Source organism: Alligator mississippiensis, chromosome 16 (assembly GCF_030867095.1).
Source record: "Alligator mississippiensis isolate rAllMis1 chromosome 16, rAllMis1, whole genome shotgun sequence".
NCBI lineage: Eukaryota > Metazoa > Chordata > Crocodylia > Alligatoridae > Alligator > Alligator mississippiensis.
Window position 1 is genome coordinate 13,044,640 of NC_081839.1, and position 12,026 is coordinate 13,056,665.

Here is a 12,026-nt window from a genome sequence, read left to right on the forward strand (position 1 = left end):
ATCTGTAGCTATATCTATATCCTCCATAATGGCCCAAAGAATTGTGGAGAAAACTCAAACGAATTGGAAATCGTTGGGTATTCGTTTCTCTGAAGTCTCATAAGTAGGCTGCTTGTTCTCCATGCCCGCTTTCTGCTGGACTTGTTTCCCAAATACCAAGTGTTATCTCTGAAAAATCTGAATAGGAACACATTGTAAAAAAGGTTCTCTATTTTCTTCATTTCCTACTGCAGTTTTCTGAGCAGCGGGTTGGGGTCCTGTCGCTGGAGTCATTCAAGAGCTAACTGTCTGCTTTCATAGCAATTCTTTTCATAGCAATTCTTTTCACTTTCCTGTGGGATGCCTAAAAACCTGATGTCTACTTGAGCATCCCAGGGCCAGTCATGTAAAAAAACACCATCTAATTCCTAATTCATAGATTCATAGATTCATAGGGTCGGAAGGGACCTCAATAGATCATCAAGTCCGACCCCCTGCATAGGCAGGAAAGAGTGCTGGGTCTAGATGACCCCAGCTAGATGCCTATCCAACCTCCTCTTGAAGACCCCCAGGGTAGGGGAGAGCACCACCTCCCTTGGGAGCCCGTTCCAGACCCTGGCCACTCGAACTGTGAATAAGTTCTTCCTAATGTCCAGTCTAAATCTGCTCTCTGCTAGCTTGTGGCCATTGTTTCTTGTAACCCCCGGGGGCACTTTGGTGAATAAAACCTCACCAATTCCCTTCTGTGCCCCCGTGATGAACTTATAGGCAGCCACAAGGTCACCTCTCAACCTTCTCTTGCGGAGACTGAAAAGGTCCAGGTTCTCCAGTCTCTCCTCATAGGGCTTGGTCTGCAAGCCCTTAACCATACGAGTGGCCCTTCTCTGGACCCTCTCCAGGTTATCCGCTCCCTCTTGAAGTGCAGCGCCCAGAATAGCACGCAGTACTCCAACTGCAGTCTGACCAGCGCCCGATAGAGGGGAAGTATCACCTCCTTGGATCTGTTCGTCATGCATCTGCTGATGCACGATAAAGTGCCGTTAGCTTTTCTCATGGCTTCGTCACACTGCTGGCTCATGTTCATCTTGGAGTCCACTAGGACTCCAAGATCCCTCTCCACTTCCGTGCCACCCAGCAGGTCATTCCCTAGGCTATAGGTGTGCCGGACATTTTTCCTCCCTAGGTGCAGCACTTTGCATTTCTCCTTGTTGCACTGCATTCTGTTGTTTTCTGCCCACTTGTCCAACCTGTCCAGGTCTGCTTGCAGCTGTTCTCTGCCCTCCGGCATGTCCACTTCTCCCCATAGCTTTGTGTCATCTCCAAACTTGGACAGAGTACATTTGACTCCCTCGTCCAAGTCACTGATGAAGACATTAAAGAGTATTGGTTCAAGGACCGAGCCCTGCGGGACCCCACTGCCCACACCCTTCCAGGTCGAGCCTGACCCATCCACCACGACTCTCTGGGTGCGACCCTCTAGCCAATTTGCCTCCCACCAGACCGTGTAGTCATCCAAGTCACAGCCAATTAACTTGTTCACCAGTATGGGGTGGGATGCTGTATCAAAGGCCTTCCTGAAGTCTAAGTATACAACATCCACCCCCTCCTCCTGCGTCCAGGTGTTTTGTAACCTGGTCATAAAAAGAGACTAGATTAGTCAGGCACGATCTGCCTGCCACGAACCCGTGCTGGTTTCCCCTCAGCATAATTTGTCCTGCCGGGCTCTCGCAAATGTGAGCCTTGATAATTTTTTCAAAGATTTTGCCAAGGATGGAGGTGAGACTGACTGGCCTATAGTTGCCCGGGTCCTCCTTCCTCCCCTTCTTGAAAATGGGGATCACATTGGCCCTTTTAAAGTCCTCCAGGACTTGTCCTGTGCGCCACGAGTGCTCAAATATTCCCGCCAGTGGCTCTGCAATGATGTCGGCCAGTGCCTTCAGCACCCTCGGATGGAGCTCATCCGGGCCTGCCGACTTAAAGGCATCCAGTTCCTCCAAGTGACTCTGCACCATCTCAGGGTCTACGCATGGCAGTCTGGTGCCTTGCTGCAGCCTCTCTACAACCCCAGTGAGAGACTTGTCGTGCCCCTCGCTTAGGAACACTGAGGCAAAGAACTCATTGAGGAGTTCAGCCTTGTCCCCCTTGTCCATCACCAATTGTTTCTGCCCATTTAGTAGGGGTCCTATTCCTCCCTGGGCATTCCTTTTACTCCCTATATATCTAAAAAACAATTTCTTGTTGTCTTTTAATGTTATCATAATTTCAGTAAAATATTAATAAATGTTGAATCGAAGAAGCATTCTGCCTTTTGAAAAGACATCTTGTTCAGGAGAGTACAACTGTTTAAAAAGATGACCTTTAACAGGACTTTTTAACTAATAAATATTTAATTGTCTTAAATAATAGGAACATAAATGTTTTAACTATATACAATTTGTCATCTCAGGAATGGAGTTTGCGCAGCCATTCTGCAGACACTGTCCGGGTGCATGTCCGTGCTTTTGCCATATTTAGATGAAAACTGGAACTGACCCAGGCTGGGGGCTAAAAACTTGATCCTGCCAAACCTTCCCGGACCCCAGAAATCCCCTGCAGATCCTGCATCCCCATAATCCCTCCCATGGATCGTGCTTGCCCCCCATCTTTCCACAAATTGTGCCAACCCATTCCCCACCCAACCCCCCATGGACTGCACCTGCCCCCCCACCGCCACCCCCCTGCAGACACCCCCTGCCCCCTGCCCCTCTGCCGATGCCCCCCTATCTAGGGTTACCGGGGGGAGCAGGGAGCTGTGGGTTGGGAATGAGGAGCACCAGCAGCGCTGGGGGGTGGGGAAGGGGCCACGTTAGTCGAAATTGTTCTTGGGAATGCTCCCCGGGGGAGACACGTGGGATCATGCCCATTGTGTTCCTGGGAGCCAAAGACCTGGACCCTCCAGTGAAGAGCCAGGAGGTAGGAGCTGGGCTGAGAGAGAGGGCGAGTGAGCACAGGGGCGCTTGTAGGGGGCTGAGGAAGTGTGAGCGTGTGTGCATGTGTGTGCATGTGTGCGTGTGGGGCCGTGCTGGGCAGGATATGTCAGCTGAGTGGAGCCCGGGAGGGAAACCCCCCTGCCCAGGTCCCTACTTACTTGAGCCCCCCGGGACCCCTGCGAACAGAGAGCACAAGCAGGTGCAGCCCAACTAGGGAGCAGCGGTTTGCACGGGAGTTCGTGCAGAGGGGCGTGCAGAAGGTGCCCAGAGGGCTGGGCCGAGCAAGCGGCCTGAGCCCAGAGGCCTGAAGAGCAGCTGATGGCTGATCTACGCACAGAGCTTTAACCTGACTTTGCAGGGGACGGGGAAAGGTCAAGTGGAGCGTGCCCGGGGACTTGAGCACAGGAAAGCTCCCTTGTGTAGGACACAAAAACAACTGTTTTTCAAAAGCTAATGCAGCGGTTCTCCCACAGCATCTCAGGACATCAAGGGGGTCAGCTGGGACCTCAGCTGCCTGTACAGCAATGCCAGGAGCATGGGGAACAAGCAAGAGGAGCTAGCCTGCCGGCTCTCTACTGGGCAATATGACCTGGTAGGGATCACAGAGGGGAGGCTGCAGGTTCTGCCCGGGACAGACGGCAGCAGCAATTATCTCTGGTGCTGGGCGCACCCCGTGCCCAGTGCTGGTTCCAGGCGACAGGGCAGCCTCCTCTCATCCAGGGCACAGATCCAGGGGCTCAAACTACCGGGAGGGCAACTGGGCTGTGCTGGACTCCTAAGAGATCATGTTCGCACTTGAGCCCGGCCTCTTGAGCTTCATGCTCGCGCTGGTGCTGGAGCTCCTTGTGCTGGTGCTGGGCCTCCTTCTCCATAATCTGCATCTGCGTCAGCTCCAGGTCATGCTTGAGGTTGTGCTCCTCAGCTTCCAGCTGCAGCTGGGATTTGCACAAGTCCCACTCAGAGGATGGCCCCTCGGGTTCTGCATGGACACACGGAGGTGATCTTGCAGCCTGGTCATCATCACACAGGATCTTAATCAGGTCTTCTCTCTTCTGCTCCCTCCTCTCTCTCTCTTCACCTCTTTCAAGTTGACCACAGTCATGTGGTCATACTCGTCAGCCACCTCAGCTATCTACACTGACCACTTGACCCGATGCCAAATTAGAGATTGTTTGCTCAAGGGGTTCCAGTGACTCTGCTTCCTTCCCCAAATGATGCCTTCAAGACACAGGTTGTCGGATCCCACAGCTACCAACACACGTGGTGGGCCAGTAGGGGGTGCTCCTGCATTGAGCCATGTGTCTCACTGCACCCAACCACCTTCCAGGATCCAAGTGCCTCCGTGGGGGCACCTCACGTCCAGCCGCCCCCACTCCTGGAGCACAGCTGCAAGCCTGGGGTAATGAAGCTACCATCCACAATCTGGTCTGATCTTGGTCCTGTGCCCAATGGGAAAGACAGGCCTAGTAGTCCTTGATGGTATTTAATCCACTGCACAAACTTGGGGTGCTTCCCTGTCTGAAACAGATATAGTGGTTTCCCTTACTCAGCCGAACCAAGGGGATCCCAAGGCATCATCTACACCTTTTCCCAATGAGTCTCCCATGCTACGTACACAGGAGAAACGTATTGGTTACAAGAAGTAGGTTTGGAATATGGCACAGGATAGAGCAATATCAGAGAAATCCCTTAGTGCAAACGGTGGCATGATAGCCTTTGATCACGCATCTGAGTTCATGCAGGCTATCTATTTAGTTAGTGAGGCTGTGCAAAATTTTGCCGGGTGTTTCATTTCAAAGCTGTTTCAAAGTGTTTCAGGCTCAAAACAGTGAAACTGAAACACAACAAAAGGAGTCAAAATGAAAGAAGGGCACTTGTAACATTTCAAAAGCTTGAAACCATTTTGAATTTTGAAACAGGGCTTACTTGTTGTCCCCGACAGCAGCGGCAGCCTTGTCATATCCGGCTCACAGATCTGGGGGCTTGCATACCTGGGAGGAGTCTGGCACAGCGCAGCAGCCCTGCCAGGGGTGTGAGCCCCCAGATCAGTGTATCAGATGAGGGGAGGCTGCAGCTGCTGCCTGGAACAGGAGGCAGCAGCAATTCTCTCCGGTGCCGGGTGCACTCCATGCCCAGCCGAGATCCAGGGGCTTGCACCCCGGCAGGACTGCTGGGCTGTGCCACACTACTCGTGGGGGACCAAGCTCCCGTATCTGTGCCGGATGAGGGGAGGCTGCAGCTGCTGCCTGGGACAGGCAGCACCAGCATTTATCTCCAATGCTGGGTGCAGCCTGTACCCCCGGGAAGGCTGCCAGGCTGTGCTGGACTCCTTCCAGAAATGCGAGCCCCAGACCTGTGAGCTGGATGAAAGGAGGCTGCCCTGTCACCTGTGACTGGTGCTGAACCCGAATAAGCCCAGCTTCGAAACGCAAAATAGTTTGAAACTTTCAAAATGTTCTGAGTGCCCTCGTTTCATTTTGAAGCTGTATCAAATCCTTTTGTTCTGTTTCAATGTCACTGTTTTGAGCCTGAAACACTTTGAAACAGCTTTGAAATGAAACACCCGGCAAAATTTTGCACAGCCTCACTAACTAAATAGATAGCCTGCATGAACTCAGATGCGTGATCAAAGGCCATCATGCCACCGTTTGCACTAAGGGATTTCTCTGATATTGCTCTATCCTGTGCCATGTTCCAAACCTACTTCTTGTAACCAGTACGTTTCTCCTGTGTACGTAGCATGGGAGACTCATTGGGAGAGGGTGTAGATGGTGCCTTGGGATCCCCTTGGTTTGGCTGAGTAAGGGGGACCACTATTTCTGCTTCAGACAGGGAGGCACCCCAAGTTGTAGCAGTGGATCAAATACCCTCAAAGACTACTAGGCCTTTGTTTCCCATGGGGCATAGGGCCAAGATCAGTCCAGATCAAGAATGGTGGCTTCATTTTCCCCAGCCTTGCAGGCATGGTCCAGGAGTGGGGGTGCCTGGTCGTGAGGTGCCCCAGGGGGGCACTTAGAGCTTGGAAGGTGGTCAGGCTCAGTGAGGTGGGTGGCTCAACGCAGGAGCACTAGCTACTGGCCCACCACGTGTAATGGTAGCTGTGGGATCCGACAACCTGTGTCTTGAAGGCATTATTTGGGGAAGGAAACAGAGTCACTGGAAACCCTTGAGCAAACAATCTCTAATTTGGCATCGGGTCAAGTGGTCAGTGTAGATAACTGGGGTGGCTGACGAGTATGACCACATGACAGTGGTCAACTTGAAAGAGGTGATGAAAGAGAGAGGAGGGAGCAGAAGAGAGAAGACCTGATTAAGATCCTGTGTGATGATGACCAGGCTGCAAGATCACCTCCACACATGCATGCAGAACCCGGGGGCCATCCTCTGAGTGGGACTTGTGCAAATACCAGCTGCAGCTGGAAGCTGAGGAGTGCAAGGTCAAGCATGAGCTAGAGCTGAAGCGAATGGAGATGGTGGAGGAGGAGACCCAGTGCCAGCACAAGGAGGGCCGGTGCCAGCACGAAGAGGTCCAGCGCCATCATGAGCATGGTGCCCAAGAGGCCAGGTTCAAGTGCAAACACCACCGTGCAGTACTCAGGATGCAGTCAAACCCTGGAGTTGCAGGCGCATAGTGAGCCCCAGCTGCTCCCCTCAGGCTGAACACCCCAATCTTCCCTCACAACAAACATGGAGGTGATCTAGAAGCCTTCCTAAAAAAAGTTTGAAAACTATGCATGCCACTGCAAGCTGGGAAAGGTCTTGAGCATATAACTAACCTTGTCTCCCAAGAGTGCATCACAAACTGCTGGGGATCAGGCTGGGACCAGGCAGCCAGTGAACAGGGACTGCCAACAGCGGAGCAGTTTGCGGCAGTTCACAGGCCAGTCGTGGGCAGGAGCACGTGGGGGCTTATGCCAGAAATTCAGGGAAGTGAAGGAGGAGGGGTGCTACTATGGGGTGACATGGAGTGCAGCCAAGGCCCCTGCCCTGCTGCTGCCTCCAGACTGCAGCTCCTGGGAGGCCTCCACCGAGACAGGCCCCTTGGGTGGGTCGGCAGTGCCCTGAGCCCTGTCTGCGGGGGTTGCTGGGCGGGACCTGTGAGGCCTGGGGGTAGCGTGGGGGCCGGGAGTCTCTTGCCTGTGCCACCTGTGCCCGGATTGAGGCCCTGGAGGGGCAGGAGAGGGGACTCCAGGCAGAGGTGAGCAGGCTGAGGGGCATCAGGGCAATTGAAGAAGGGATTGATGGTTACTTTCATTCTCCTGGATAAGGGAGGAGCACCAGGAGGTATGTGGGGGTGGGAGGGAAAGGGGCTGTGGGATGGGAGTGAGGGGCACCGGCAGGGCTGGGGGGGCAGGGGGAAGGGTATATACCCCTTCCCCCACCCGGGTGTCTGCTTCTTTGCAATTGCAAAACCCGAAACAAACCTCCCTCCCATTTTCCCCCTATCCCTCCCACTCCTTGTGCCCAACATCCCTCCTGAACATAAATTATATTTCCTTCTGCTCCCCATTCCCACCTGACCCCATCCCTCCCATGCCTGCACCCCAACCCCCCACAGGTTCCCAGTGTCCCCCAGCCTGACGGTGTTATTTATGTCAGCTCCCTTTTAAAAAGCTTTCATTCAGGTCTGAGCCTGCTGCCTCTAAAGAGGCAAGGTAGGCGCCTCCTCTTTTTCTTGATTTCGGCAGGCCCTGGGGTGACAACAAAAGCTGGTTTTCTTCTTATACTGAAGTCTGCATTGCCCTGGCTGTTCATTTCAGAGAACACGTTTGCTCCCTGTGGGAAGACTAGCTCTGCAGAAAGAGAAAAGCAAAGAAGCGTCGAGTGATTTACTCTGGATAGTAGCACTGCAAGCAAGCGTAGAAAACTGGTGAGCATTCAGAGGTGCATGCTGGCTGGACACGTACCACTTTGAAGTCTAAATAAGGTTCTTTCATTTGGTCTTTACTAGTTATAACACCTCCTTTCCCACCAACAGCAAAAGTATGAGAAGATGTTGGACCATCCAAAGTCATGCTTCTGGAAGTCTGAGAACACCAAACTTACCTGTGCACTAAATGAAACAGTTTTCTGGCTCGGAGATCATTGACTACAGACAGTAGCACGATGTATACACACAGGGCTGTACATTTAGGTTGAAAGGCAACCATTTGATTTGCTTCCTTAATGCATCATTTCCATGTGTGGTTGTCTACAGCTTGCATGTGTTGGGTTCTTTATTCAACAAAAAGGTCAAGGCAAATTCCTTTCCATTCAGCTGAGACAACCCCTTTACCTCCTCATGCACCAAGAGCAGGGGTTGAACTTTGCCTTTTGGCAGCAGAGGAGATTGCTGCTCCCTGAGCTCACAGATACCTGTCTGCTAGCAATGGGAGACAGCTGTTTTCCAAAGAGGTGCGTGTGTGGGGAGGGGGGACACTGGGATGTTGGGCTGCTGGGTGCCAGAGGTGAGCAGAAAGAAGCCTGCTCAGCCTGGCTTTCTCCCCTCCCTTTGCGTCTTCCCTCTCTTCACTGGCTCTGAAAGAGGGCTGGTAAACCCAGGGCAGGGCCTGATACTGCTGCTGATTTGACGGTGATGATAGTTTGACCTTGCAATGGTCAGGGATTGATGGTAGACTCAAGATACCCAGCAGGTTTAGGGCTTGCCAAACACTGCAAGTGCAATGCCTACAATCCAGTAGCCCTCTGTGAAGGTGAAGCTGTTCTGTGGGGAATGCTTTGGATTTATACAGTGCTTTCCCCAGTAGGGTCTTTGACCATAAGTATGGCTTTAGGCATGACAAGAGTACAAATAAGTAGTAAAGGTTAGCACGGGCATGCAAAACCTCAAACAACTGGTGGCCAGGATCCCAGGGACAGTACATTTAAAGAAAAAAGGAATCTGGGAATTTGGTTTTACCTTTGAGGGAATATTAAGGGCACGAGGATATGTCATCCCTGTGTGAGGAAGGTTAAGAATCACGTCAACGGACTGGCTTGGCTAAACAGCAAATGCTTTTGTGACTTGAAACTTAACAAGGAATCTCTCAAAATGTGGAAGCGTAGCTACAATACTACAGATGGCAATAAAGGAAAAACCCGGGCAGACCAAGGCACTGTAATACAGCTACTACGAGACACACAAGCACCCTTTGAAGTTAGATGTCAAGGACCAAAGGAAGTGTAGGTCCATTACTGATTGGGGAAAGGGAATTAAAATTGCTCAATGTGGAAAAGGCAACGTGTTTAATGACTTCTTATCTCAGTCCGCATAAAATGTGTCCTAGAGGTATCAGGACACACCTGATAAGAAGTTGCGTTCATGTTCTGTTCTTGAGCCTGAAGCAATCCAAATCTATAAAACAGGATTCTGGCATGGCGCTATTCTGGCTTTTATAATGTTGGGTTCCAAAATGAGGAACGTAACTATATCCAGGGGATTTTAACTTAATTCTTCTCCTTAACAAATGGATGTTTTTCTCTGGTGTTCTTTAAAACAAAATGTCCTCACTTGAGATGTCAAAACAAATGCATGATGGGGTTGAGGGAAATTCTATCCTAACCCATAAGTCGGAAAAAAGTCGATATTGTCCTCTGTAGAATGAAAAGGAGAGTTATAATGAACTTGATGTGAGAGGGGCTGAAAGGGAGGAACACAACATGCCACTGTTCAGGTCCAGAAAGCCGACAGATAGAACAGGGGCTGGCTACCTGTGGAGAATTTCATCCTGGGCCAGAAACAGATCCTAGACCCAGTTTGACTGTGTGACTTCCAGTACACAGATTCTGGATAGGGGAATGTCTGTGCTTTCTGCTTCTCTTCGTGTCTGTTCTTCATATTACAGAATCGGACCAAGAATGTGCAGATGATGTTTCAGAATGGCTACTACAATCTGGCCATCATAGAGGAACCTGAGATTCAAGTGCTCAAACTCCCCTACGGTAAAAAAGGAGAAGGAGAACTGAGTATGTTCATTTTTTTACCAAAAGATATCAAGGATAACTCCGCTGGCCTGGAACAGGTAAATCCTCTGATCTCTGAGGGTGTGTATAAAAGGCTTATATACGCTGCCTATGAATGCACTGATATCTTTGCTCATCTTCAATTACCTGGGCAGTACAGACAGAAGAAAAGGCAATAGTAAAGGTTCTTTATATTTTCTCCCATTTACTGTGGATTTTGAAGATGCCTGTTATTAGACCGAGAACATTCTATTTCATTTCCTTAGACAAAATATACATGGTAAATTGCTAATGAATAAAACTTTGGGGATTTAAAAAAAATTCAACAATGAATCCTGAAAATATGACTTTTTAGTGACAATCTAAAAAATGTTACTTTGGGAGCGCGGCAGGATTGAGCATCAATTGTGCTGGTTAGATATTTCCCACATTTCAAATACAATTTGATATCTTTATCTCAAAAGACACAGGAAAAGATTAAAATATATTTGGAAATGGTCCTACTTCCCATTCTTCATTTGATTATGAGCTGTGTTCTGGTAATCCATTTGTTTTTTGTAATTAAATAAGCATACTAAACATGAAATTGAAAACCAGATTCACTCCACTTGCACAAATTCAGCTCTTTGGTCTCTTTGTTTTTTCATCCTAAGTTTTCTATTCTCCTGTTTTTGCCCCTGTAGCTTGACAGCGCACTCACCTATAAAAAATTTGTAGAGTGGACCACAATGACGGAGATGCATAAACAAAACGTGAATGTGTACCTGCCCCGATTCAAGATTCAGGAAAGCTATGACCTTGGGAAAACTCTGCAGGCTATGGGGATGCTTGATTTGTTTGACACTTCAAAGGCTGATTTATCAGGAATGAACGGAAACCGTGATCTGGCTGTGTCCAAAGCCATCCATAAATCTTACGTGGATGTTAATGAAGAGGGCACTGAAGCAGCTGCTGCTACAGGGGTTGAAATAATTTATACAAGTCCTGGGATGCCTTATGAGTTTAAGGCTGACCACCCCTTCCTCTACCTTATCAAAAACAATGTAACCAACAGCGTTCTCTTTTATGGCCAATGTACCTCTCCTTAACTGGAGGGCACTTTGAAACAATATAGGAAGACCTACAACCTTGTTGTAGTGAGGATAAAAGATAATATTTCTCAAGTTTTTTGAAATTTTGCAAATTTGAAATGAGAGATTTTTGAATGCAATGGCTTCTAAGAAAAGTCTCCTAATACAGTGGCCGCAACCATACGGCTCCAGTCTGGTGTGGACCGAGTGCCTTTAGCAGCACATTGGCAGTGGGGAGTTTTTCCTGAGCCCAAGCCAGGGTCAGGCATCTAGGAGCTGTGCCTGTGCCACTGCCACTGCTTCTCTCAGCCCCCTACCCTCTGGCTGGGGGGGAGAGTGCAGCTTCCCACTGGCTGAAAGCTTTGCCTATGCTACAACTGAGGGACGGTGGTGGCGATAAGTGGCAGAGGCCCGGGTGCAGCTAGAAACTGCCCAGCTCTTGCACAACCCCTTGCTGCCTGACCTTGACATGGGGGCAGGTGCAGGCACAGGCAGAGCTCTCCACCGCCAGTGGTTCTGCAGACTGAATCTGAATATGTTGCTGGCCCCTCTTCTATGATGTTATTGTCTTTTGCCTTTATATTGCTTAGAACTTATTGTCTTTATATTGGTTATTATAATGTAACCAAAGCAGCTATCTCCTAAATTTGAAATCATTTTGACTCCATTACGTGTTCTTGTTTCCATGTGTTTTAAACTGAGGAAAGTCTGAGTAAATCAGGTGGCCAAGTTGATGCCCCTGTTCATACAGAATATGGCAGGAGACATTTCCCACAGTGAGCGAGCTGCAATCCTATTTTCTGGCTCCCTGGAGCCTTTCTTATAGAAAACCCAATGTTATGCCTTCCCTCACGTCCTGGCATTACTCCTCCAATATAATCACATCAGCACTGCTTTAAAGAAGGGGTGCTTTCATGTACACTGAAAATTGGCAACAGAAGTAACTGGATAAACCCTCAGGTTTATGAAGTTTTGTAGTCACTCACCATATCGACAGCTACCCGGAGACTTTCTTCTTCACCATCATCCCCGTCCCCACCCTGGCCTTTCCCTGAGCACAGGGAAG